At 44.6% G+C, this 26,856-nt stretch overlaps 1 protein-coding gene across 4 annotated transcripts in view; it reads left to right on the top strand.

The window, feature by feature from the left end:
- The first annotated feature begins 367 nt into the window (after window positions 1-367).
- The window catches only part of AGPAT3 (1-acylglycerol-3-phosphate O-acyltransferase 3), a 90,574-nt gene continuing 64,085 nt past the window's right edge, over window positions 368-26,856 (top strand). Inside the window, exon 1 of one of the 4 annotated variants that reach the window (XM_082279149.1) lies at window positions 368-563. The gene's annotated coding sequence lies outside the window, so the exon portion shown is untranslated. Of the gene's footprint in view, window positions 564-17,317; window positions 17,633-26,856 lie in introns of those variants that run through there. The other 3 variants (XM_082279143.1, XM_082279147.1, XM_082279144.1) reach the window with 3 other exon arrangements.

Genomic DNA, 26,856 nt, shown 5'->3' with positions numbered 1-26,856 from the left:
CTGCGGGGGAGCCGCACTCCCGTCTCCGGGCTGGGTAATCTCCGCACGGCCACCACCGGGCACACCAGAGCGCAGGGTGATGGGCGCTGGGGCGGGAGCGGTGCGGGCGTAGAGGGGCGGCTCCGCCGCATCGCGTCCCGCTGCGGCGCGGGCAGCGCGGAGCCCCGGCCGGGCGCTGCGGGGCGGAGCCGCGCCGGGCGGGAGGAGCGGCGGCGGCGGCCGCTGCCGCCCCCGCTATCTGACCCGACCTTCCCCCTCTCCTCCTCCTCCGCCCCCCGGCTCTCCTGCCCCCAGCGGCCCGGGAGGAACTGAACCATCGCCGCACAGGAAGTAGCGGCTGCGGGGAGCGGCGGCGGCGGCAGCCGGGGCTGCCGCACTCAATGAGCGACGCTCCCGCAGCCGCCCGCCCCGCTCGCCCCTTCCCCGCCTCCCGAGGGCAGCGGCGCCGAGCCAGCCCGCCGCCGCCGGGGGCTGGAGGCTGAAGCGGGCAGAGGCAGCACCGGCTCTTGCCGAGGAAGAGGAGGAGGAGGAGGAGGAGGAGGAGGCGGCGGCGGGGACTGCAGGTTGGTGCCGCTCCGCCGGCGAGGCGCGGGTACCGGGATGCGGGGGGGAGGCGGGCGGCGGAGCCTGGGCGGCCGGGGCAGCATCCCCCGCCCGGCGCTGCCGCACGCCGGGGGCTCGGCCGGGAGCCCCTTCGGAAAGGCCCCGGCGCGCCGCCCCCGCTGCGGCGGCTCGGGAGGAGCCGCGCCGGGCCCAGTCCGGCTCGGTCCGGCGGTGCCGGTGCCGCCGGCGGGGGCAGCGCTTTGTGCGCCGGCGGGTGGTACCCGGGGCGGGGGCACGGCGGCGGTGCGGGGAAGGGCACAATGGTCCCGGCTGGAACGCATCCTGCCCATCCCGGGTGAGATGGACGCCGTCCCGGGAGGCGCAGGCTGGCGGCTCGCTGCCGTGAGGAGGGCGGCTGGGCTCCCCGCCGACTGCGAGGGGAGGATGGATGGATGGATGCATGGATGGATGGGTAAAAAGTGGGGGAGCGGCTTAAAACAAAAAGAAAGAAAGCAAGCCCATTTCGGAAGAGCCGGGCTGTACCTGGGCGCACGGCTTGCGAGTGCAAAATGGAGAAGAACAAACCCTATTGATCTGAGAGAGGCAACCAAATGGAATGTTGTTGTGCCTGGATCTGTTCAGAGGATGCTCATGGATATATTAAGGCGTTAGCCTAATGTGTAGGCATCTAAATAAATAAGCACACTGATTATCCCCTTAGAGCTTTTAATACACTGTATTCTGATGGAAATTTTTGTGTTGAGATTGTTACCTGTTCGATGCCACACTTATATTTTCTTCCCCTCCAATATTTTTTCTTCCTTGAATCTTCATATTTCCTCATTGATTAGGCAGAGAGCAGGTGTGGTATGAGAAAGGAAAGTGTCAGAGTTTCCAGTAATCTTGCTGCTCATTCTTCAAAGCAGTAATAATCTTATTAGCTCATCATGTTATCTTACTCATTAATTTCAAGTCCAAAATAAACTTCATGCCCTTTCCCCTTCTCCCGCTCTAAGGGAAGTAGGCTGGAGTCCAAGATGGCATGTTTGCTCTCAGTGAATTGCTGATGTGACAAGCGTGTTTGGGAGCAGAGCAGTAAAGCTCTCCACTTGTGTTGGCAGCTGTTTCTTTTGTGGTGACGCTCTCCACCTGAGACTCTACTTGACCCACAGGTCTTTTGGGTGGAGTTCAATGTAATCTCAGATATATGCTTTTTTTTTTTTTTTAAGTTTGATTCTACAAGCAGTAGGACTCATATGTTTTCCATTCATTTTCCTGCAAGACTGCAGCTGTGTAGGAGATGATGGAGTTAAATGGAGTTGGAGTTGAGCATTGGGCTGTTACAGAGCTCCTTGCGCTGCGAACAGTTCTGACCCTTGGATTTTAAACATAAATGTTCTAATGTTTTCTGTAACTTTCACGGGAGACTTGGCTTTTGGTTCCCTTCTGTGTACTGTAGTCTTCTTCCCTTTCACATCTATTGTTAGTGAGCCTTCATGACTAAAATGATGCTCATTACTTTCAGTATGTTTTTCAGCCTTTTTTCAGAGCTCTTTTATGTACTCTTAAGAAAGTCTCATTATTCTTTCTCTCCTAATTCCCACCTTCACCTCTCCACCCTTATACACACAGTTAATTGGAGAAAGCAGGACAGAGAACAGTTGGTCTCCAAATATAGCTGGAATTCAACAAGCACAGGAAAGACACCTGACCAGATTGTCCCTGCTGAGCATGATTAAAATGGCAGGACCATTTACCAAAACTTTGTAGTGCAGTTTAACAATGCAGTGCAGATAGCTCCACTGAGAGTGCTCAAGTTGTGCCTGACAAGGGCTGAAATCAGAATGGGCTTTAGTTGAGGTAATGTTGCACAGAAAAAAAGAATGTTGTTTCCTCTTCCCCTTGTGGTTTCTTTTATCTCTGAAGAGGTGCATTAACAAACCGGACAAAATTGCACTTAAAATTACAGGGAACTCTACCAGCACAAAGTATATGTTCTTTTCCCAGCCAGAGCTAAAGCTTTCTGCTCTGTTTTAATCTTCTTACAAAATGAAATTATTGCATAGTCTTGTGCTAGCTTCTTTTTTTTTTTCCTTTCTGCCTCTGTTAGCAGAAAGATGCATTGTTTTCAAATCCTAAATGGTGTTTTGTTTATTTACAAAACTATTACAGAATAATTGGATTTGAGGCTTACATTTTGTGGGGAACCAGTGTGAATAAAGTATTGCTGTTAACTGTAATGTGTTCACCTATTCTAAATTATGGTAGCCATAAATTTTGGGAGGCTGCTTCTACATTCTATGCAAATTAAAAAGGAAAAAAAAAAGACCAGGAAAGCTTGCATTCAGTCTTGCTTCTTTGGCTTACGAGAACATAATTCTTGATAGGAATGGCCAAGGTACTGATGAAGAAACTTAATTATCATCTGCAGTGGCTAAAAATGTCCTGTTCTTTCAGTGGGTGTTTTTAGTGTTCATACTGAGTTGGTGCATGCATAGCCTGGTTATAGTTGGTGCCTTACCAAAGACCAGGTGACTTGGCAGTTGGTACCTGGAGTGCTGGGAGATAAAGAACTAAAGAAATGGCAGAACCCAAAGAGAATCTGAGGTTTCATTGTTTCTCAGACTGCTCTACTACCTTCTGGTGCAGAGCCATCAGTAATAAGTATTCTTTGTCTATGCTTGCATTCCACGTTAGGGCCAGGGAGCTTTTGCTTGTGGGTAGCTCCTAACAAGTGATTGATAACATCTTTTTTTACCAAAACCAAAAGGAATAAAGAGATATTTGAAGGCGTTATCCAAATTTCTTCTTTACCCATGATATTAACCAAGATAAAATAAGAAAAAGGAACACTAATCCCCAGGCCTCTGCTGCATGCTTGATGAGGATACTCTTAAATGTGTTGCATGAAAATCAGTTTGCCATCTGATGCATGATCTTGGTAGGATTCCAGGCATGAGTCAGCACCTAAGTTGAGGACTGATTATCACCAGCACACAGGCACCTGTAGGCAAAATCAAGATAATCTAGGAAGTGTTTAATTTGCTGGTGTACCCAACTTAGTTTATTAATTGCAGAGGTCCAAATTTCAAATGGTTGAAAAGGAAGCGAACCCTTGCTTACATATTTTTGTTGATGCTTCCAAAATCGGTATATACTTATGATTTACCTGTAACATTTCCTTGTGCCTGTGAGTCTGGACACATTTAGGAGTATGCAAGACATGACAGTGACGAGATGAACGCTTAGGAGTGTTACACACAAGTCAAAGCAAAGATGAAAGAAATGTTTGTCTTTTTTCTAAAGACCAGTCTACAACTGCTGCCTTTGGATTCAGTCCTTTGCAGCAGCTCCTCCTTCTGTTGTGCATGTACCTGTAGCTGTCTGAACAGTATAGTTATACTGTGCTGGATGGGACATTTGTCTTGGGAAGCAGGAGACTTGGGTTGTTGTCCTTGTCCAAGTGAGGATTCAGTGTTACAAGAAGGAACGGAGTGCCACAGGAGCTGTTTTTTGCATGTAAACCCAAGTAAAACACAAATAGTTTTAGGACAGCGCAGTGACCGAGGAAGTGCTGGGTGGCAATTATGAAAAAGCTTTCCTGGCCTTTTCCCTGGAAGGTATCAAAATAATGCACAGCTCAGGTTACATGAAGATACATCCCACTGGACTGATGGGCACAGGAGACAATCAAGAGTGTCCTTTCTGTTTCATGCCTGTTTTGTGAGGGGGTCAGTGTCTTCTTGGCACCTTCAACTTTCTAAAGTTGTTGATCTCTATGAGACAAACCTGGGGAAAGCAGGAATTGGTAGTACATCTGCTTGCTCTTGGTAAAATAGCCCAGTTGTTCCTGTTGCTTTTTTCTCTCTTTTTTTTTTTTTTTTTTTATATTTTTCTTTCTCCCCTGCCCTTGTGGCTATCCTAAGGCATACTACTTTAGGCAGAACAAGCATGTAAGTTTGGGCTCATGCCTTCCCTGGGAATTGGGGAACTTGGGACCTAGGCTCTGTGAGGCTTGCTGCTGCAATGCTGCATTTTTTGTGCACCCATAGGTGCCAGTTCCTCTGTAGAGAGCCAGGATGAAATAAGGAGAACGAGCTTTCTGTTCCCTCTTGGATGGGGAATGAAAGCTGGTATGCTGACTAGTCTTAATACTGTCATTTATCTTGCAGTAGTATCAATAATGTGTTGTTTATTTTCCAAACAAAATATGTGGTTTATGTCCGAAAGAGTTTAAAGACATGTTTGAAGCTTGGTGTAGTGGAAATGGTGGTGTTCTCTGCCAAATCAGCTTTGCCCTGGATTGCAACCTTGTTGCCTAATTGTGTGATTATTGCGGGAGTTTAAGGCTGTTCAGGAACAAAAACAAAAAGAAAATGCTTATCCTTGAAGTAAGTGTTGATTTCCCTGTATTTTATGAGAAAGAGGAGGCATATAGATTCCTTATACATTTGAACTGAAACAGTAGTAGTTTTCTATACCAATGAGGTGGATCCAAGTGTATTGCAAGAACGTTTAGAATCCAACGGCTCCTGTGTATTCAGGGAAAAAAAGAAACTATTTAAACTGGTACAATGTTCTGCATCAATGCTAAGAGCTGTTTAATGGTCAGGCGTAAGCAGTATGACATTGGACTCTTTCTGTGTGTAGCAGCTTTTCTCCATGCAGACTTTCTCATTTGCTGTAAATGAAATGAGATTTCAGTGACTTTTTTGGTTCCTTTTTTTCTCCTCTTGTTGTTCTTGTGTGTTAGCATTGCTTAGGTAATTACAGTGTGCTCGCTAGAAGCCCTGACAGCCTAAACTGAGTTCTTTGTAAAAAACGTGGTGTTTCCCTTAATTAAGAGAGACTAGAAACAGCACCTGAATCTATTAATTAAATAGTCAAAGTTGATCTCTATTTAGGATATATTAACAAGCAAAACAAAATACATTTCTAACTAAAATGTTGCCCTGAGTTAATGAGCTGCTGTGAGGCTTTTTTTTTTTTTTTTGTGAAGAAAAATAATGTATTGGTGCCGCAACTGTCACACATGCACAGTCATGCAAAATTCATGTGAGATAGTTCCCAATTCTATGGTACTGAGAACAATAGCCACTATTTCTTCTTCAAAGCTCTTCAGAAATGTTAAATAATCCTTGTGACAACCCTATGAAGTGAGTATTGTAGTAATTTTGTATGGATGGCGAAACAATTAATCGGCATTGTCTCCAGCCGTACTGAGAAAGTGGGATTTGCAGCTTGGCCTGCTGCTGGAACTCCTGCTCGTGTGAGCAAGGGGTGGGTGAGCCTGTCCTGCTGCCTCTTCTTCTGTCTGTATCTGTGCTGATGAAAGCATTCTGCAGATGCTGTGGTCATCTGTGGTGTGAGGGTATGTAGGTCAAGGTGGAAGCTACATGTCCTGATAAAGGATGCATTTAGCTCGTTCTGAATTATTCTGACCATGTCACTGGCATTGCTTCTTGGAGGAGAGATGTGTGGAGCTGTCAGCTGTGCTGGGATCTGGAATGTCCATCTGAATGTGAAAGCTGAGTTGCTCAGACTGACTCCAGAGCACCAGTTTGCTCATTTGTGGGATGAGGTCCTGGTCAGACCCTTCCCACTGGAACCTTGCCAGCCTGGGCTTGCTTAGTTTGACTTGAGGTTGGTCTCCTAATTGCCTGTTATCTGAAAAGGATGCAGATCCCACTGTTTCCTCTGCTACATGAACAGCAGCTGCATCTGCCAGCTGAAGGAGGTCTGGATAACCAGGACATAAGTTCCTGTTTGGGTCAGACCAGTGTCGCAGCTTTCCTGTGCAGCCTGGCTTTGGCTGCTGAGATACTTGTGTCTCCTCTTCTCCTCCACCAGTTCTGCCTGCTGCCCTTCCAGGAGTTATAAATGCCACAGCAGATGGCTTGGTGAGGCAGTGTCTGTAGTTACTGCTGCAAGATTTGCCGAAGCTTGACTCTGCACAAAGAACGCTTCTTTTTCCCTGGAGATTGAAAGTTGTTGGTACTTTAAATGCAGATTTGGTCTTTTCAGGGGAACATGATGGAGGAAATGTGTGATTTACATGCTGGTTCAGAAGCAGCCTGTCTTCCCTCTTGACATAATTCATATCATGCTTTAGTGTTACCAGTCTCCAGTCTTCTCTTGCTAGGTCAACTTTCATGTTCCTGGTAGTGATGTAAGTTAGACTGCTTATGGACCCAAGTTTTGATAGCAGCTGACATACTGCTAAATAACACAACCATTATCAGTTTGTTTGATAAAGGTAGGTAACCTTCCAGCAGGTTTCACTGTGAATGTTGTTCTGCCATGTGAGCAGAGATGAGAAGCTCTAGGTTTGACACATCTTTAATGCCTAATGCAAGAGCTCATCTCCCAGTGGCAGCTGTGATTGATTGACCCAAGGTTATGCTGCATAGTGTCTTCTTTTCTGTGGGCCCCTTGCTCCAGTACCTTTCTGAAGTCTTGATCTCCTTACCAGAGTGTCTGAGCTGAATTTTTTCCTCTTGCATCTCTTTGATGCTGATGGCCCTTGGGTTATTAACCATGTAGCCAGCCAGGTTTGAATTACAAGAGGACTGAAGTCAAAGGGAAAGAAAGGTTTTCATTTCCTGAGGTCAGTGAAGAGGCTATGACCCAAATTACCCCCTGAGCAGTGTTTTTCCCTTCTGGTGGTCGCAGCAGAGGTGACGCCTCTGGTTCCTCAGACAACTTCCTGAGGTTAGTCATGTTACAGAATGTTGGAGCCCCTCTCTTCTTAGGGATCAGAGGAGTCTTCTCTCTATTTGAAGGATTTTTATTTTTTAAAAAAATTTGCTTTGCTTATAAAGTACATTTGGCTAAAAGTGTTAAGTAGCAATGGGACTTTGGGCCAGATTGCAGATTGTTATTGATCTGCATTTCCAGTGAAATATCACCACTGGGATCATTGTATTGAGGTGGCTTTTGGACTTCTGTGTTTTGAGGTTTTATCTTGTCTTTTGTGTTCCTGACCACCCCATGGCAAGGGGACAGGGCCATGCCTTTTTGCAGTCTCTGCTCATAACTGACTTGTCTGAAACTTGTAAATGGTTTTCATGTTGAATTTGCCTGTGGTACTGTTCTTTTTTGTGGAGAGGACAACTACTTGAAAACAGATGTATTTTATATTTAGCTAGCACTGTGGCAAGGATGTTGTTTGTATGATCTTTTAGGAGTTGAGATGGCTTAATCTGAAGTAGGATGTACTTTGAGTAGCTCAGTTTGCTTTTTATTGTCTCAAGTTGTTTCTGTCGATGGAAGCTGAACTGGCTGGCTTAACGCTCCAGCTGCATTTTTCCCAAGCGTCTTCTGTGATGGTACAAGACCTATTGCTGCCAAGCACTGCTGGATGCCTTTCAAGCTTTCCTGCCCAAATATTCACTGGAAAACACTCAGTGAGCCCTCTCCCTCCGCCTGCTCTGAAAGGTCTGAGTTTGCATTTACCTGACAGCAGTGGTGCCTTAAGATGAACTTAGAAGGAGGCAGCAGCAGAGAAGTGCCTTGGCTGCAGATCCCTGGGATGTTAGGCAGTAGCAGCAGGGTCACAATGTGCTTGCCCTGGTCCTCTGCTCTTCTGGCCATCATTTGCTGTCTACTGCCAGGGATGTGTCGTGAGATGGAGCAGACCTTGGCTCTGAGCTGGTACAGACGTGCTTGTTGCTGCCTGGGTCCTGCTCAGCCCCTAGAAAAGGCATTTAGCCTTGCCTTTGAAAACTGTGGTTAAAAATGGCATTGCTTTATCTTGCTTGTTGCAGCTGGAGCTGTGGCTGTGAACTGAGGACCATAACTTACGGTAAAGGTTTTTGGAGCATATAGTCTAAGAATGAAGACATGTCCATTAAATATGTATGTTTATGGTATTAAGTGTATACTGCTGGCAAGCTCTCCTGAGTGCAGCTGTGCTTATACCAAAGTCCTCTTGATGGTACTTCTCTGGTTTTTTTTAACTTTGAAGCTTTTGCCAACAACTTTCCAATAAGGAAAAGTTTAATTTTTTGTCTGTGTACTGTAGTTTTTTTCTGGTGTATTCCAGTGCACTGCTGGAGTGGTGTATTGGCTTTTCAGAAGCAATATCATGCTGGAGAACAAGTGGTGGTGATGAGTCTTGTGGTGTTCACAGCATCACCTCAGTTATACTTCACAGTAGAAGCCAGGTAGACAGTGTTCATCTTTGAAATAACAGAACCTGCTGTTTGCAACCTGCTATGAGCCTTACCTCGTTCAGGTAATGAGCCTGTACCTTTCTCTACAGCAAAAGAAAGTGGTATAATCCTTTCTTATCTTTTTTTCCTGCACTGTTTGTATTTCATCAATTTTTTAATGTCCTAAACCTTAAACATTTTCTACAAGTGCAGTCATCTCAATGTTTGTCAAGAACCCAAATGGTAGATCTGATCTGGAAGTTGAACCTTTGGTTTTCCTTCAAGGCATTATGGGTGGAAAGGCTGTACTTCACATCCATCTACACTAACTCTTCCATCACAAATTCTAAACCTGTCTTGTTGGATCCCAAAGGAAGCCATGAACTCCTGTGAGGGGTTATCTATGGGTAATTTGGCTTGCTGGGCCTGAGAGAGGAGGAGGATGTGTTTTTGTACGAGGGAAGCCAGCAGAAGCTTTACTGCACTTGGCATTGTGTGAAATGAGTGCTGGTTGCTCTTTGTGCCACTGCTGCTGTGAAGGAAGGCACATCCTTTGAGAGCATGATTGGGTTGATACTGGCAGAGTGAAGACTTCCTTCTCAGTGAAAGAAGGTCTAAAAGAATGTGGTTTCAGATTGGTTTGACAGGCATTTCCTCAGCTGATTTATTTTAATAAAATTTTGCCTAGATGGCTTTTTTAATTGAATATTTAAGCAAGCTGAAAGCAGGCATTTTACTGTCTCTTTAATTTGTGCTGATACGTGGTTTAGCATAATTATTTTTTAATGCCCTTTTTTTAAGTGTAGTGCCCTCATCCTCCTGACCCTCTTCCTTCAAGAAGTGGATTTAATTTGGAGAGAAATGTCTGTTGTATCGCTGCCCTGTGGCAGGGAGGTATGTGGGAGGGGTGGGCTTGGTAAAAAAAAAAAAAAATTGCTGGCTTTTAAAGCTATGGGTTCAGGCCAAAAAGCATTAAGAATGGTCTGAAGCATACTGTGGCATTTGTAAGCTGCCTTTCTGAACCTCATGAATTTGGTGCTAAGTATGAACCTTGCAGCATTGCACAGATGCCTTAGTTTTACTGGGTGACCTAAAATAAACAACTTACAGTTTTTCTCCTTTCCCTCTCTCCCCCCGTTCCTCTTGCAGGCCTGTCCTTTCTTGTTGGCCAGCATTAACTGTCCTGGATCCCTAAAGAGGAAACAGAGCTGTGTCCTTCTGTTTTATAGGTTTCTGCCTGATCCAGTATGGGGAATGGTGGAGTACTCCTGGGTAGGAGCATTTTGTCACTGAGCAGATAAAACTGGCTACTTACTATCCTATCTAGTTGGCTCCTTGCTCTTCCCCAGAGAAGCAGGAGTACCAACACTGGAAAAAAAAGGTTGGCACCATCATTTATGGTGGGATTGCAGTTTAGTCTGGAACAGAGGAGTCTGCTGGTACTCTTGAACCCTCCCTTTGAATAAGATTAATCACAACAGCCTCAATTTTTGGTGATAGCATTGCCTACATTCATTTGTGCCTCTGTGTTCACTCTGGAGGCTTTTCTTTACTGCTATTCATTAACACGGTAAGGTTGGCAAAACTTCTAAAGGGGGAGAAAAGCTCTAGGCTTTCTTGTATTCCTGCCAAATACCTGTTTTGATACTAGCCAAAAATGTAGTGCTTCCACTTAGCAGTTTGAAACCTGAATGTGAATCAGTCTTAGGTGATTGCAAAAAAACCCCCAAGAACCCCAAACCCTTCCTTTCTCTCTGACTCCAGAAGAAAAAAATCAAGCACCCTAGATGAGGATGCACACACACCTGCAAAATGGTTCTCCTTGGCATGAGCTGGACTGTGGCATGCAGCTGACGGCACCTTTTCCTGTGGACCAAGCTGTAAGAAAAACTGAGTGGAAAGAAATTCACAGGGATGTCTAGAAAGCATTAATAAAGGGAAGGTTTAAAGAATCAAGATGGTTCTACGCAGAGAACACACCTAAAAGTCTTCTGTGGGAGAAGAAGGGAGTGAACTGCTGTCTGTGCCTGCTGTAGAGAGGACAGCAAGTTAGGGATTTAAGATGCAGAATGGAGAGCTGCAAAACTTTGGGAAAAGCTTCTATTGCCAAGCAGGAGTTGTAAAATCGATGTTGCTGGAAGGAACTCAGAAAGAAAAGATCCTGGCAGATGCTGGAGAAGAGTTGGGGTTTGGTGTTTCTGCACTGGGGACTGGAGTGCCTGGTCCCTACTGGGAAATGAACCCTTATGAGATGTGGACAAGGGGCAGGGGAGATCCAAAGAATGTAAGTTCTGGCCTTCCCTGTTCATCCCTTATGTTGCTGTACAAAAAAAAAAAAAGCTAGGGAGGGGGTGGGGGACATGAAATTAGTGGTCATGATGAAGAGAAGTAAAAGGTGATGGAGAAGCGTTGCTGTCAAAGGTGGGGGCAGCTGGGTTAGGTGACTTATGGAAATCTCCTTCAACTGTGCACGCTGCAATTTTATATTGGGAGAGACTCATGTTCCAGCCCTGCTCCACTCTTGGAGCCTCACATGCTGTGAATTCTAGCACAGGGCAGCACTGATCTGAGTGTCAGATCAAATGACCTTGGGAAGGATATTGGTATTTTTGCTTCTCTGTCAAGGGGTCCTTTTAGACAGGGGCTGCTTCTTATCTTCCTCTTTGAGCATGTGAAACAATTCACTTGTAATCCATGCGTGTTCCATGGAGGTTAAGCAAAGCCTTGAAGGTGGTGACCTTAGAGATCAGCCTCAAAACTGGTGCCTGAACCCAGCTACCAGAAAGACCATGGTGCCTTCAGTTTGCTATTTTTTTCAGCCTTTGGGCTCTCAGTGAGTTTCTGTGGCACAGTTAATTCCTGATGGCCAGCCAAAGTAGAGTGTAACTACCAGGAATGCATGGAGGGCACTAAACAAAAGCTGAAAGGCCGGGTAAGTGCCTGCAGAATTTAAATGCAGGTGCTGGTTCTCTCTGTAGCACAGTCCTGCTTGCCTTTTTGGTATTGCAGCCACTGCACGAAGCTGGTGGGTGCTGAAGTAGTTTTGCAGAACCATAAGCACTGAATTAAAATCTGAGTCAAGTTCCTGGCTCCTTGTACCAGCAAACGCTTCACTAGCAAGTAACTGAGACGAAGTACCAGAAAATTTATGGACTGTGATGGTCTGTCACTCTGTGTGAGCAGAAAAGAAATGCCATCCAGCTTCCTGAATTGATTTCTTTGGTGCGTGGTGAGCCTAAAATTATTTGGCAGGACATATGGTCTTTGTGTGTTGGTAAAACACAGGCGATCTGGGATGCTCCACGCAAGGAAGTGTGGAGCATCTTGTTCTTGGAGTTCTCTTCCCAGCAGTGGCCAGCGTGTGACCTTGGCAGTGCTGAGCTCTCATTGGCTGTGTCTGAAAAATGCATCAAAAATGTGTGTATTTGTAATGTAAATAAGTCTCAACTTGCCTGCTGACCACAAGGAAATTCAGTCTTTCTGTCGCTCCCTATGGAGCCTGTGCCTAGATGAAGCAGACAGAGCTAAGATAAACTGAGCCTCCACTGAGTAACTCAATAGCTGTTGGGGAAATCTATAATTTGCTGGTTTTCAAGGTACCAGATGCTCTTCTGAGAGGGCAGCCCCGATGTGTTTCTGCCTTAATTCCAGGACAAAGTTAAGATGGGATTCTTTCCACTGGAAGCATTTTGGATGTTCTTGTGAGTAAATGGACCCTCTATCTTGGAAGACTGTCTTTTGCAGATAATGTAGTGTTTGGAGTTTACAAATCTGGTGGAATTACACATATGAGAGAGGGTATGAGCAGCAGAAGGCTAGTTACCTTCACTCCATGGTACATATTTGCTCTGGATAGCTAACAAGGCCTCATTAGCTGTGTGCTTCTGAACCTGCAAATAGTTGTTACACAAATTAAAAGCCCCACTGCACTGATACAGGTCCTCTCTGCAGGGGTGTCTGGCTGGCAGCAGTAGTGTTTAACAGGTTCCAGCAGCATCAAGCACATACAGCCTGGTTACAAACTGGGGATTTTTTCCCCTGCACTGAGTTTTTTTGCTTTTAATTTTAACTTGCCTGTTTTCTCTAGAAGAGGGTGAGTCTTCTCAGACAGGTGAAATTGTGCGTCTCCAGCTTATCTTGGTATCATTTTCTCTTGTTCTCTTCCTCCTCTTCCTTGTTTCATCCCACTTATTGTGGGTTTTGTCAGGGCCCTTTTTTAGGCATTTAGAATCAGTTGCCAAATCACAGTAATGAGCGGGTAGTTTAATGCTGCACAGTGTGATAGATGCAACAATTGTACTAGCAGTACTTCATCTTTGTGGTTTTCATTTTTGTGCTTCCTGTGTAGTCAGATCAGGTTTTCTTTCCTGTACCTCTAACCATTTTTTGGTACAAGATGTATGTGGGGGAAAGAGGAGGAGCATGAAGGGAGTGGAAATGGCCTTTATTCCCATGTTCTCTTGGGTTTAATGCTTATGTTGCCATGGGGTGGAGGGCTGCTGTTCTCTCCCAAATCCATCTGTAGGCAACCAGCAGACCTGAATGTAACAGGTCCACATTTGGATAGATAATGCCATTATTTCAGCTATGAACTAAGCCGGTGGGTCTAGGGGTTGGTCTGGGTTGGAAGAGAGGAGTGTGTAGGGAGAGATGCTGGAGGGGCTGTGCAGCTTCATCTGTTCAGCCTGTTCCTTTCTGGGACTCCTGTTGCCTGTTCTAAATTTCTGTGGCACATTCTCGTGGCCTCACTGCTCCTTGGGGTCTGTCACATCTTGACTGTGCTGTTTGTCAAATTCCTTTATTTTCTCCACTAGGAACTTGTGGAGTTGTTTCTGCTGCTTCTTCTCCCGTGTCCCACTGAGGCACTTTGTGCTGCTTTGTCAGAGGCCAAGAGGCACAGACTACTCTTTGGAGGGCTCTTACAGCCATTTAAGAGCTGCTGCCTGTTTTCTTAGGATGCATTATCTCTTCCTTTTCTTGGGAGTCCTAGTTTTCTGCCTTGGGTCTGGACACAGTCCTAATTTATGTAGAAATCCTATCTTGAAATTTGTTTAGTTGTTAATTTAGCACAGACAGTTTTGCAGTTCTTGTGATGGAAGTGAGAGTTTCTGTGTGTGGAGGGGGCTGTGCTAACTCACTAAAGATTCTGGTTATGTTGGCCAGTTCTTGACTGCAACCTTTTTAGTTCTTTAATGAGAGGTTATTTTGGGAGGAAGAATGTAATCGGGTCAAAAATCAAATTTCAGTCAGGGCTGATTCATTTTGTATGGGCATGTTTTGGTTGCTGGGCATTGCTCACAATAGAAGTTGAAAGAATTGGAGTGTTCAAACTAATTTTTACGGGGTCTTTCCCATTGGCAGTGACTGGCTTTCCTGACATGGTTTCATTTCAGACTTCTGAACGCTAATTTCTGTTTTGTATTAAATGTACTTTTGACTAACAGAAATGTGTTGGGGAAAGTAATAAAACCCAAAGGGGAACACAACCATTTCCTCTTGGTATAGTGTTTTTTTTCTGTAGACCAGCTATGGATATATTCTGCTTTGACCTGTTTCATTGCTAGTATGAACTTGAAATTTAAAGTCTTGCCACCAAGCAGAGTAAACTTACAAAAGACTCAAGTAAATTAAGGCAGAGGACTTGGAGTCTTAAAAGACGACTGTCACCTTTGTTCACTATATCGTGGTGGTTCCTATTAGTAATTACAGTATCCTTGGAGAACAGGATGGCTCTGTGCAGTTAGAAAATACTTCCCCAAAGCATGAAGTGTGTATATCAGGTGGTTTATATATATAATGTCTGGTATCTAAAACCTGGGGGGGGGGAGGGGGGGGCAGTTGAGTTCATAATGTATGCTTTTTCATATTGGAGCTTGATTTTTTTTTTTCTTTTTAAGAGAAAGAGAGAGAGAAACTGCCATGATCTCTCACAAAGTAATAGAGGGAAATAGTGTTATAAATCCCTTGATGTGTTGTGAAAGCCTAGAGCTTTCCAGTTGCTACCTTCTATTTGCCTCCTGTGCAGCTCAGGTTTTTTATTATGTGTTCTTTCTCTCATAGTCACTATTCTCAAAAGTTTCTTGAGACAGACTGATACCATGCAAAGTATTCAAAATATTTAATACACTGAAAGAGCAGGTTTTTTCCTGCACACTGAAATCATGTGTCTGTCCACCAAAAGAACTGGCTGGAAGGGGACAGGATGGAGGGACCAGGCTGGTTCTAAACTTGGTTATAATTATCTCTGCTTTAATTAAACATTGTAGAGACTTGTGGTTGGCAACTCGGGTACCTGAACGTCCCTTTAGGTAATTTAGGGTATTTCTCCTGGCCTGGAGCCAGCACTCTCAAAAGGGCATTGGCTTCCCAGTGGTCTGGTGTGGCATCTGCCAGTCCTGTGTGGATGTTGTGGATGTATCTTGGAAACATCTAAAAACATCTCTTGGTGCTATGTTTAGAAACCCAGATCTCTGCTGTAAGTGTTGGTAAGAATTTCCAGAATTTTCTCAGCCTGTTAATTTGGAAGGCTTCTCCTCAAACCTCAGTCATCTTTTTCTCTTCCTACCTCCCTGTCTTGTGTGTTTAAAGCCAAAAGCTTTAAGTGCCAATATGCAAATACACACATAGGTCAGTGCATGATGAGATTATTTGACTCTCTTGAAGATGTAATTTCATGGCTATAAGACTCTTAAGATCACTAGAGTGATCTGAAATTAAGGTCTCTGACTAATCTATAATAAAGGAGCATTGCAAAAATGCACATGCATAGGAATAGGAATACTCTGCCTTGAAAGATACTTATGGAGCTGCAAGTGCTGTAAGCCTTAATACTTTCATTATTGTTGAGATCAAGTTTTTTATTAATTCATTAAATAGGTTATAGGCAGCTGAGCTATGTAGTGTCTGCTTGCTTTCTGTCTCCTCTATTTCTGGCCCCCAGTGTTATCCCCATTTCAATGAAATACAACTCCTGTGCTATGATCAAGGCAGAAGGAGTAAGGCAGTGATGGGTATGGTGAGAAGTTTTTTTTTTTTCCCTAGTTCTCCACTGTCATTTAACACAGTACTTCCAAACTAAACACTGTGTGATATCTTTGTGGTAGCTCTGATGGTCTAAAGAAACAAAATAAAACAACTCCAGTGATTAGCAGCTTTGGAAAAATATTTGCCATGTGAAGAGAGAAGTCATTCCCTGGGAAAAATTACTTGCACCTCTATGCTTTCCAATCCTCTGTTATCCAGAGGATAATACTCTGATAAATGTTTAAGTCCTTTTGATTTCAAGATTCTTATCTGTCCTGAATGAAGCTGTTTTTTTCATTTTTATCATCATCATTCCTAAAGAGTGGTTTGGGCTTACAAAAGTTGTTGCAAACTGCCTTAGAACAAAAAATATGACAACCATCCTGAGCTGTGGAAAGAAAGATGAGTATAGATAGTAGGAGGAAGTCCAGTCTCTGAAAAGCAGCCACATCAATGGTGCAAACTGGGGTAAGGTTCAAGGAGTCTCTGAATGTTGTTGTTCTTGTTGTCTGAATACCTCTCAGATATTAAGGTGGTGCAGGTTACTTGGTCACTAAGACTCTGGTTTTATTATGACTCCTTTTATATAGGTCTGTATAGATTCAGTTGTTTAGTATTTTGGGTATTTCCTATTTCTAAATACCCTTCTGGGAGGGAAGGCATGGAATGGAAGGGGAGAAGTTGGTGGGGGGGAGTTTACATATATATTCCTTTTCTCTTAGTTTTTTTCCATGTCCAAGAGAAAGGAGTAGAGTGTTTTTAAGAATCAAGCAATAAGCAGAGCTTTAAACCTAGAAATTAATAACTAGAAAACTTCCCTCTAGATCAGTAACTTGTGCCCATCTCTCTAGTGAGCAGCATTTAAAATGATGTTTCATCCAGGTTATTGCACTGCTGAAAGCAAACATTCTTTCCTTTGAAGTGTATCAAATTCTTGTTGCAGTAGTAGTTAATAGATCTGATTTCAGAAGGTATTCTGTTTATTTTTACCTGTTTGTCTAAAATTCAGCTGCTACTTTGAATATGGGTCAGAATATATTCTGTTCACTAGTATGTACATTGAAAAGCAAAGAGTCTCACAATGGTGTGCTACAGAATTGTAATGGACAAGAAATACTATAGTCTGTGCTTTCTAAATATTTCAAATTATGTTTGAGGATTGTCATGAACTGGTGCTTTGTGGTGTGACAAACCACTGGTCACAGGGCTGGTAAAGTTTGCAGGAGATGGATTTAGCTTGGGAAGGAGGAGACAGCAGAGCCTGCAGCACTGCAGTCAGGGCTGGGCAGTGGGGCAGGACACGGGGTCGAAAAGCCAATTCTGGCTCTTGGCAAAATGCACTCGTGAGGAATCACAACCCCTCCTTGTGACCGTAAAAAAAAAAAGCGGTCAGAGGTCCAGAGGGCAGCTGTGTGTTTGCTTTACCTTTGCACTTTACCCTGGTTGTGTGCCTTTTCCAAGGGGTATTTATATTTTCAGGAACATGAGATTGCAGCTGGACCTGTGAAGGACGTGAGGGGTGGTTTGCACGTGTGGGTCGGCGTGTACTGGCTGTTCCTCTCCGAGCCTGCTCTGCAGCAGCACGGGCCATTTAGGCAGTGCCTTCCTAATCTGTGCAGCTGGACACATCTGGAGGCAGCAGGGTGTGCAAGCACACAGGCATCTGGCCAGCCATGCCTCGTGCTGGGGATACTGTGGGGCAGGCACTTTATCAGTGAAAGATCCCTGGATTAAGGAGAAGGCAAGAAGGTGGAGCTGGCTGTCCCTTTGGGGCACTGAACCTGGACTCTGGTGAGCTGTGCGAGCAAAAGGTGTTGGTGAAGTCAGGGAAGCTGCTCCTCTGGCTGTGCCTGAATTCCTCACGTGGATGGTGTGTGGTTCCTCTGTTCCTGGAGCAGCTTTCCCTGCAGTGGGTAAGGCTTCCTGTGGATATCTGCCAGGCAGTTCTTTGGTGCTGCAGGGTTACCTGTTGTGTGAAGAGCAATGGGGCTACCTCGGTTCTCAGTTTGTTAAAAGTGGTTTGGGATTTGATATTTCAAAGTGATGATTGTGCTGGGGGGCAAGGTGAAGCTGGGAACTTGTTAAAGAAAAGCAGTAATCAGAGAATCATAGAATGTCAAGGGGTTGGAAGGGACCTTAACAATCATCTTGTTCCAAACCCTCCTGCCATGGGCAGGGACACTTCCACTGGACCATGTTGCTCCAAGCCCTGGCCCACCTGGCTTTTAACACTGCTGAGGTTGGGGCATTCACAACTTCCCTGGGCAGCCTGTTCCAGTGTCTGACCACCCTCACAGTAATGAATTTCTGCCTAGTATCTAACCTAAATTTCTCCTCTTTCAATTTGTACTCATTACTCCTTGTCCTATCACTACAATTGCCCTACATGTCACCTCTGGAGTGTGTAGGAAGTCTTAATCTATTTACCACTGAATGTGCTATACTTGGAATGCTCTGCAAGCGTGGAATTCTATTTTCCACGTGCCAGTAAATATTTTAACCTCTAGTTACTAATACTGTTTTATGGGTTCCATATTCCTGAAACAGCAATTACTTTTTTAATTTCTCATCCACTTAGGAAAAGTTGTTTTTACTTATGTATTTCTGTTTCCTCTGAGGATAATAAGGAGACATCTTTTGCTTCCCATGATAAAATGAATGTGATGGATGTAGAGAGGCATCTCACTTCTTTTTAATGTCTTTGGGTAGGAAGTGGCTCTACTGTTCCATTTTAGCCTCCTGTGGCACCTGGAAAATAAGAATCAGGGAAAGCCTAACCCTGTGCTCAGGCTGACAAGGAGGTGTGAAAACAGACTTCTGACATGTAGATGCAATTGAGTCTTTTTGGAGGAGCTTGAAGACAGTCCTACTGCAGGACCCAGATCTGTCAAATTTAAATGAAAAGGAGAAATCAGGTTTCTCAGGATTTGACTGTTCATTTATCTTTCTTTCCATTGCCTTTCTTTGTGTTTAGAAATTTTATACAGAGAAAGAAAAAAAAATACCAACTTGCTTATTTGGGCAGTGTTAGTTTCCTGTGGTCAAATGTTATGATTTGGTTTTTTTTTTCCCTTTGATTTTAAAATTTTAAAAAAACATTCTGTGAAATGAATTTGGAAAGCAGTAGGTAGATTAAAAAGGAATATACTTTAACACAAATAATGGAGCTCCCAGGAGCAGAGAGACTGGAAGCACAGGGAGAGAGGCACATGGAAGAAGGAATAAATCTCTTTGACTGTGCTGCTGAATGCTCAAGTCTTTCTGCATGTGATGTGAGTAAATTGCCAGCTGTCTTTAGTGCTCAGGAATAATTACTCCCTTGTCCTTGAGTCATTCTGGAGTTGTTCAAGTCTATCTATACATGAGCAGGGTTTTTTCTGTTTCTTCTGATACCTCCAGAGTGAACACTGCTTGGGAGCACCCCGTGGGGAGTGAGGATCACTGAGCTGATCCAGTGTAGTATTGCACGAGTTGTAAAGAGACTCTGTAGGATCGATGGGAGGGGAAACATATTTTTGAATATCTGTGCTTATTGTGGGGGTTTTTGTCTTTTGGGGTTGTTGGTTGGTTGGGTTTTTTTTGGGGGGGTGGGGTTTGTGTGTTTTGTTTTTCTCAGTCTCAGGTAGAAGTTGTGTGGATGAATCATATCAGTGGAAGCAAAAGAGGATTTAGTAAAGCTGCCTGGTTTTACTTCCCTAAGACTTTTAGCAGACTTACTGTCCCTAAGTTGGTTTTTGTCTATGGCTTTTTGTGTGCTATTGCTGTGTGCATTTTCTGCCTTTTTCTGCCTAAGATAGAGCTCAGCTGTGGTAAGTATAGCTTTTATGCAGTGTTTATCCACTTGGAAGTTTCTGTTTGTGTGTTTTGCTGGATATGATTTTTAGAGCAGAGAAAACTTGGATCTGGTGAGGGAATTGATCCCTCTGTCCAGCATCCCTTAGAAGTTGTCATCCTGTGCCTAGCAGAGGTGAGAGAAGCCTGCTGTGCTGCCCTAAATAAACTTCCTTGCTGTGTTCAGAGAGGCTGATTGGTTTCATTGATAGAGCTGTAAACGAGACAAACCAGCCTGCTTTAAAGCCTCTGTGGCTAATGAATCAGTCAGGATGTTTTGATCTGTCCTATACAGTTTTCCACCTCAGCTATTCTTGACTATAAGGATCTGAACTTACACCATTATATGGCACACCCTTTTAATTTGGTTGTTGTTGCTTGATCCTGTAGCTGTTGCTTAAAGAAGCCAGCAGAAAGAGCCTGGCTGGGCAGTCCCTTGCTTTGTGTCCCTGTACCTGGTGTCCTGGTGTCCCCTTTCCTTCTGCATCGATCACAATGCCTGCACACATCTGATCCCCCCCAGAGCTGGTGTCCAGGTAAAGTTTCGCTGCTGTCCCTTGTCATGGAGTTCAAAACAAGTAAATGAACAGCAGCTGTATTGATCAGGGCAGCATGGAAAGGAATAAAGTGAGTTTAGAAGAGCATCTGTGTTGCTATGACCCAGCCTTGGCATCTGCTCCCATATTTCACTTGGGACAGGGGGTCACTAGGGATTTGTCACCTGGAAGAGTCAGACTGAGGGTGGATGTGTAGCATTTTTCTGGTTTATTGTCATGTGGCATTGTGTACTGACGGCACAGCTCAACACTGGTCAGTGTTGCATGGCCAGCTGGACCCAGTCTCTGATACAGGAAATTTTGTGCTTGGAAAAGTCATCCTTTGTAATCCTTGAAATTCTCAGTGACCTGAGAGAACAAAGAAAGTTGTCATCTTTTCCTCATAGCCCCGACTGGCCCTCTCCAGCCCCAGAATTGTTTCCTGCACAGAATTGCTTTTTTCTTACTCTATTTATTTTCTTCCACACATCTTCTACTAAAAGAAATCCACTTACTACGTACATACTATTACTTTATCTTTTTAGGCTGCTTTTACACGTTGTTCTTCATTATTGGTATGGTTTCTTTGTTTCCCTCTGTATCTTTTTCTGTACTTTCTCTTACTTTCTTTTCCTTCCCTTCCCCTTTTTCATTCCCCAGTCCCTTTGCACAGCCACCTCTTGGCTTCTCAAGTCACAAGCCAAAAGCAGAGGGTGTACGAATTACCCCAGAGATAAACCCATGTCTTATAAATCTGGGTGCAAACTGTAATTTGCCTCCAAGGAAAACTTGCAAACTTGATTTTAAAAAATGATTAGTTACTAAGACTGTCCTGGCCCTCGGTAAGTTGTTCCAGGGTGTGCTGGTCTTTGCTGAAGTGTGTGGCTTGTGACCTCTTTGTTTTTTGGTTTCATCCAGCATCTCTGTTTGCTCATGTTGCTTCTCCTGCCTCTTCTATGGAGTTTTCTCTATCTGCTCTGTTTCCCCTCGCTCAAGAACTGTCCCAAAATCTGATGTGCGTGTTTTCCTCTTCACTATTTCTTCAGGACGTAATTTTTATGCTTTTTGGGTAGAGTTACTGGCTGGTTTGAAAGCCACTGAGTGAATACTAGAAGACTGTTAGTATGGTTCTACTCTTCAGGCTGACTTTGGAGGAAGCAATGATCTCAAGTCATGAGTCTCACCAGGCTCAGGAATTTGCTGTGTACGTAGAGCCCTCCTTTGGTTTTCAGTGGCTCGGCATTTCGATTTAAAAAAAAAAAAAAATTTGCTGCTTTGCTTTTCCAGGTTCCTGTCAAGGCTTTTGTGAGGGAAAGTAGACCTTTTGGTCACCTGGAAAAATCTTCAACAGGACTCCTTTACAGGACTCTGTATTTTTACAATCTTCATAGATAGGCAGAGTGTCATAGTTTTATTTGTATAACAGCAGTAAGGCCCTATTTGCTTTAAGCCTTGTTTTTTTGCAGGACTGGAAATAAGTCCTTGAGGCTGTTGGTTTTTCAGTTCATTAAGGTAGTGCTGGAAGATATATGAGGAGAACAAGTGCTTTTTTACCACCCTTCAGTTTGACAGTCACACCAAGCCTTTTCTGTGGAAAATTGGCGTTTGCCTTGGAAAGGTCATTCATGTGTTCAAATAACAGCATGCAGGAACAGAAAACCCTTTCAGAGCAGGTGTCCAGAGATGCAATAGAAGTTATCTGCTTGTCTCTTATTATACCTGTCACCAGAGAAATCTGGTGAATGAGTCTCCAGTTGCCAGCAGGAAAAAGAAGTTACAGTGAACAATAAGAGGCCCATGGGGAGTGCCCAAGGCATCGTCTTTCACACAGACTGAAAGCTCTTTTCTTCTGTGCAGGAAAAGAACAAATAAGTAAAACATTAGTCTGCTACTGATGGGACACATGTGAAGTATTAGGAAAAATTAAAAGGTCGGGTTACTTGCAGTTCTCTGAAGTTAGATACTTATCTCTGTGCTGACAGAATTGAGAGAAGGTTTTATTTACTTCCAAGAAAAAGGAGAGGACCAGTCAGTCTGGCATAGGAATATAAACCCACTTCTGTTCCTCAAAGTATAAAAATTGCTTGGTGGAACAGATTGTGTTGTGTGAAGAGCCCTTGGAGCATATGTACGTTTGCAGTTGTAATTTTTCGTTACATGGTTCCTAGAATCATCATGGGAATGGGATGGGTTGCAAGAGGACCTTGAAGATCATCTTGCTCCAACCCCCTGCCACAGGCAGGGTCATGTTCCACTAGACCAGGTTGCTCAGGGCCCCATTCAGCCTGGCCTTGAACACTTCCAGGGATGGTTCTTTGCCTTTGCAGAGAGAGGAATAAAACTGAACTGCTGATTCTGCATCCCTTACCTGCAGCAGCCTCTCCTGGAGATGTTTTTGCCTATGGAAGTGAGCATGTATAGGGTATGGAGGTCCTACCTGGTGTGTTGTACTTTTATTTTATTCTGAGGAATTTTAAGGGTTGGATAAAGTAATTTTATAGAAAACAATTGAAGTTAATTTTGCGTTTAATCTTTTGTAAGGTTAGTGAGTGAAGTTAACAATACAGACTTAAGGCCAGTGGACCTCAAGGTGCTGTAAAAACTATCCTCAGACTTGTTCAGGTTTCATGAAATACAGGTGTGGGCGTATGACAAGCACATCGCTTTTGGGTGCACATGGCTGCAGTTCTCTCAAGGATAGTACCATGGATATGTTTCCCTTGATATTTTCCATGTGTTACAGAATACTTTCTGTCTTGCTGTTACTTGCATGTGCAGTACCAAGAGCCCTGGGTTTTGCTGTGCCAGCATTTTGGAGTTGGAATGCCTGTGAATTTCGTAAGGGAATGTGCTTGTTCCTTTCATGCTGGAGGATGTGCTTGGCTGGGGATGAGGATTTTGGCCAAGAACACTGCACCAAAATGCTGCCACATGATGGGCTGCTCCTGCATCAAATTCAGCAGCTGTTTCCTCCTATTGCTGTCTTCTGCAGCACTGTCCTCTGCCAATTCTCCCTTTTCTCCCTAAGGAGAATGCACACTGGAAAGCTGATTCATCAGCCCAGTGAAGAGCTGTGCTCAAATTAGTCCTTTCCCCAGGCTTCAGGGTACTGTCCAGACATGAACAGGAATGGATGGCACTAGGTATTAGTGTACAGCTCTGGTAAGGATTTATCCTGCACGTTTTCTGAGGGTCCTGTTATCCCATTTGGAAGTAGAATAATTTCTGTCCCATTTTGCAGACAGCTGCCAGATCTGCTTAGTCTGTTCCTTTTTTTATTCCTTTCATCCCTGTTCCCCCAGTTTGGCTGTTCCCTGTTGTCCAGCCCCTATAAGAGAAGTGAACTGCCTGATAAAGAGGTGTATTCCTTTTGTTCTGCAGCTGGTTCTTCTCTATTGGGGAGCCAACACTGAGGATTTACATCTAGGTGGTGATAATGTGAGTGCATGTGAGATCTGCTTTCTCTCAGATTTCAGTGGCCCAGTGTTTATGGCTGGAGAACAGGCCAGCCTGTACACATAGAGCAGGAGCAGCGAAAGCAAAGAAACAGAACAAGAAATTACTGAAAAATTATTTCAGTCTCTAATATAATCATAAAGGTTTGGGATTTCCCCCACACACTTGACTTAAGATACTGCTCCTCACATCCCTCATGTCAGGGGTGAGCCTGGATGTGAGGAGACCTTCCCTCTCTCCTTTGATATATCTCCTTTCTGTAGGTTCTGGGTACTCATCCAGAGTAGTGAAGGACAGGAAGGGTCAGGGTAGGAGACATCTTCAGTGCATGTCTGAAGCAGAGCCCTTGTGTGGGAGCTGGTGATGCTTCATGGCAAGCTGGAAAAGGGAAATGTTTGGAAAGCAGTGGTTCAACAAAGCACTTGGTGGTGTTACTTGCTGTAGTGCTCTGACTGATGTGGGACCCAAGAGGACAATTCTGTTTAAAAAAAAAAAGTCAAAAAAATGATCGTGAGGACTGGACCCTTGTCGTCCACCCTCCTTAGGCCCTCTTAGGTTACCCCCTGACTTGTTTTGGACCAGACTTGGCCTTCTGGCCTTTCTTTTAGCAGCACTGGCCAAGCTTAAGAGTGGCAGTGGCCACTCTTAAAGTAGCAGTGGCTGCATTGCCCGGCAGGGTGCGTGCAAAGTGGAGTCCTGTCTTTGCCTTGAGCTCTTCGTGTGGCTTGTGAATCAGCACAGAGTCCACTGAAGAAGAAACAGGCTTCTACAGCAATTTGCCCTGAGCCCATGGGATTCATATCCTGAGAGGCTGGTTAATACTGTTACTCTGTGTTTGATAACCTCTGGGTGTTTGAATGTCATGTTTGGAGGAGGAAGGGGGGAAAACACACCCATGTGAAATGTTGAGACTCAGGATATTGCTCAAACTGGAAATCAAAGGACTGTATGGTGTGCTTTTCTGTCTTTATCAGTAGTTCAAATAGACATGCTAATCCCTGTTTTTTCTAGTAGCTGTGGGGATTATAGCCACAGTGAGAAAGGTACATATTGTAAGCAAGATTGAAAATTTACCTGTCCATCAGACAGCTGAAGCAAAAGTTTATAAAGACAAACAAACCCCCAAGCAACAGAACTGTACTACAGTATGGCACATAATTCTCATAATGTTTTTTAGCAGAAGTCCTCTCTTCCCCTCAGTGCCAATGCTGGGCTTTGGCTGGGATTTTGGAGCTTTCTCTGTGGATTCTTCTCCACACAGGAAAAAATCCCTTTACCAGGGAAGTTGGCTGGCTGTATCTGCTTTAACCCCATGTACAGTGCAGTAAGAACAGGCCAGGAGAGCAGATTTCAGTTTCATTTGCTTTGTCCACTTCATGTTCTTTACATCTGAGGTACTCCCTCGACTGGCCGCCTTTCCTGTGCATGTGCTGCAGAGCTCTCGTGAGGAAACCTGTCCCCTGGATCTCTGCTCCTTGGACTGTTGCTCCAGGAAGTGTCAAATTATCCTCTTCCCTGTTTCACAGGGATGATGCTAGAGTGTCATTTCCTTGTCAGTGGTGTCTGTGTAAGCCTCTTGTGGGAACAAACTTTATTTCTCTTCCTGCTCATTTGAGTGACCTATGCAACCTGCTGCCTGATTCCCTGCTTGATTCCCGAGATCAGGGTGATGTCGAGGGGGTGCATGTTTTTCACCATCAGCTTTCCAGGAGCACACCCAAAATACCAGGTTTTCACCTTTCTGCACATCCTGTTGTTTGGGGAAGACAGAAAAGGAGCTTTCTCTCAAGTTTTGCAGCTGCTTTTTCTCTGGCCCGGTGAAGAAGCTTGGCCCAGTTGGATGCCATTCCTTTCATTATCTGAAATGATAAGGAACAGGCACAGAGTTTTGCTCTGACAAGAGGCACAGTCAAAGCCTTCTTCCACCCTGTGGTACAGCATCTCAGCTGTCCCTGAATGGAATTTCAGCAGCTCAGGCCTTGCTCAAAAGAGCGACTGTCACCTGTAAAGTCTCATGAACCTCAGTCCCTACAAGTGGTGAACTGATGTGGGCTGAGCAAATCTGGGTGTAGTTATGGTCAGGGTTTCCAAGGATGTCTTTCAAACCTTTTACCTCCATGCAGTGGGAGTTATCAACAAGGTAATCTGGGCCTGTGCCCTCTGTGGATCCCCAGGCAGCGTGAGCAGTATTGATTCCAGGCTGGTGCCTTGAGCAGGACCGCTGTTAAATAAACAGTGGGGGCAGTTCTTTGCTAGTCCTGCTGACTGCAGGCCATGGAAAGGTATTGCCAGGCCAGAACCTCGATTCTGGCCTGACTGAGGTGGAACGTGGTGCCTGGGTCTGCCTGCACAAAAGGCTGGATGCAAATATCTGCAGGGCCCTGTGAGTCACAGGTGGCTGCTGTGGACACTGAGGATGTAATTTCAGCCTCCCACATCTGCCTCAGAAAGTTGCAGCCCCCAGCATGGGTCTCATCTAAGACACTTGTCAACAGAGGAAGGCTGCTGTGATCAGTGTCTTGGAACAGACATAGTGGAACAGGGGAACAAAACTTTGTGCCGTGCCTTATTCACATGAGAACACTACTGAATAAAAAGCAAGAGATTCCTGATGGACTCTGAATCTGCTTAACTTGCCCTCCCCATGTTTTCATGCCTGTTCATGCACACGTGTGTGCACTCTGTTCCTGGTGGCACTCCAACCAACCAACCTTGTGTCCCTGTTGATTATCCTGGACAGCATTTTTGCTGGGCCTCCAACCCTTTGGATCTTGCTCATGTCCAGGTTTGTGCCTCTGACTCCTGTCACATTCCTTGAGGAGGCCTCAGGGGGAGTGGGCTTGAGGGCAATGGGACACTGCACTTGGAGTGGTGTCTGTGCTTTGCTGGGCTGGGGAAGGGAAGGCAAATTTAGCAAAACCTCTGTTAGCTGTTGCCATCTCAAGGCAGGAAGTTGTTGAGGGAAGGCAGTGGTGCCTAGAATTTTTAGGATGAGGATAGCCCCACTAGATAGAGTGAATATAACAAACCACCCAGGTGTCCCATATCCCAAGTGTGCCTATGGGGGATTTAGGCCAGGCTTTTTTGGAAGGCAGTATAAACCAACAGACCCATGCTTTTGTGCTCATAAAGGGGATTGATCTTAGTCTTGGGAAAGGACATTTTGTAGCAGAATGATACAAAATAAAGCTGAAGACAGTGGTGGTGTTCAGCAATAATGAGGAAGATGACAGAAGGCAGGGCAAATATTGAGTAAAGAGAAATGGCACAGAGGCTGGAGAGGCCTCGGTGGAAGGCAAAGCAGATTGCAAAGG

Source organism: Coloeus monedula (genome assembly GCF_965178545.1).
Source record: "Coloeus monedula genome assembly, chromosome: 3".
In the NCBI taxonomy this organism is placed as follows: Eukaryota; Metazoa; Chordata; class Aves; order Passeriformes; family Corvidae; genus Coloeus; species Coloeus monedula.
The sequence above is the reverse complement of the archived record's forward strand: the minus strand, read 5'-3'. Positions and strand labels throughout refer to the sequence as shown.